Source organism: Alligator sinensis, unplaced genomic scaffold (assembly GCF_000455745.1).
Source record: "Alligator sinensis unplaced genomic scaffold, ASM45574v1 scaffold1744_1, whole genome shotgun sequence".
Taxonomy (NCBI): Eukaryota; Metazoa; Chordata; order Crocodylia; family Alligatoridae; genus Alligator; species Alligator sinensis.
In genome coordinates, this window is record NW_005843554.1 from 91,514 (window position 1) to 93,194 (window position 1,681).

Here is a 1,681-nt window from a genome sequence, read left to right on the forward strand (position 1 = left end):
CATAAAAGGTAGCCCGATCACGTCCCCACAGTTATAGTGTTTCCTCTTTTTTCTACTGCAGGCCTTTTCTTTCAGGTGTGGCCAGTGATGCTTGATCAGCTTTGGATTGTGAGATTGAAGGTCACCCAAAACCTTGGGCTTGTTTGCCCTTAGAGTGAATCAGAATGGAGGGCAGGGTCACCTGTATGCTTGTTTTTTCATGAGTTGGATAGAAATGTAGGCTCTCTAGCATTGGTGGTTCAATGGCAGAATTCCTGCCTCCCATGCAGGAGACCTGGGTTCAATTCCCAGCCAATGCAGAGGCTATAGGTGAACGTTTTGCAGGCCTTAACAACCTGATCTAGTTCTCCATAAAGGAGCTTGTTGGTAACTTCCACCGCAGCATGGAGGCGGATCGTCCAGATTATATCGGCTCTGGCATGTGTCTTTCAAAGCATGGCCCCAACCGTCTGGCACCCGGTGCCACCTGTACCACAATGTGTGGGCCTGGCCCAGGCCAGCCTGGTGTCGTGCACGTTTGGGCATGAGCGGGCTGATTTTGCTCTCACCTGGGGTCCTGACATCACTAGCAGGGGCGGCACACCCTGGGGCGGGCTCTGTGGAGGTAGGACACGCAGAGCTCTGTGACCCCGGTAATGAGCCTGAAGTGCCGTCACCGCTCGTGCCCTCACTTGTTGTTTGTTGAGTTCTCAGCACTTCAGATCATGTCTCGCCGGGAGCTGTGTCCCGCTCACGCGGCAGCAGGCAGCCAGTCATCGCACGGAGCAGGGTTAAAACCCGCCCAGGACGAGCATTGCCCATCACACACACAGCGCTGCACGGGTGCGCCAGAGCCCCCTGGCCTGCCCCAAACGTCCCAGCTGAACCCCCCCAGCACCAACCGCTGTGGCGCGATTGTCCCCTAATGCCATTAATTTGCTTTCTGGTTTTATGTGAACCCGACAAGGGGAACTTGTCCCTGGCTTGGTTGCCAAAGTGTCCCAGGCGAACGCACTGCACGGTGTCAAATGATGCAGCAGTTGTGGAGCGTGTCAGACACGACGGGGTGGGAGCGGGGTGAGCTTCCCCTGGATGGGTCACCTCGAAACCTATACATTAAGTGCACAGCTCCCCAAGGCACCCCTGACCCGCCCGCGATGGGAGCGTGGAGCAGACGAGGCGTGGGCCGAGGTCCTGTTGGACCTGCACCGAAACGGGCAGCCTGGCGCGGGGCTGGGGGGCCTGGCTGCCATCGCGGGGAGATGCAGACCCCTCTAACAGCGCGTGAGCACACGCACGCACACACACGGATACAGACACGCTGACACACAGACCCATACACACGCGCGCGCACACACCGATACAGACACGCTGACACACAGACCCATACACACGCGCGCACGCACACCGATACAGACACGCTGACACACAGACCCATACACACGCGCGCACGCACACCGATACAGACACGCTGACACACAGACCCATACACACGCGCGCACGCACACCGATACAGACACGCTGACACACAGACCCATACACACGCGCGCACGCACACCGATACAGACACGCTGACACACAGACCCATACACACGCGCGCACGCACACCGATACAGACACGCTGACACACAGACCCATACACACGCGCGCACGCACACCGATACAGACACGCTGACACACAGACCCATACACACGCGCGCGC

At 58.4% G+C, this 1,681-nt stretch overlaps 1 non-coding gene across 1 annotated transcript; it reads left to right on the forward strand.

Moving 5' to 3' along the window:
- The first annotated feature begins 228 nt into the window (after positions 1–228).
- Positions 229–299, forward strand: TRNAG-CCC. The gene has a single exon. It is a non-coding gene; the product is annotated as a tRNA-Gly (tRNA).
- The last annotated feature ends 1,382 nt before the right edge of the window (positions 300–1,681 follow it).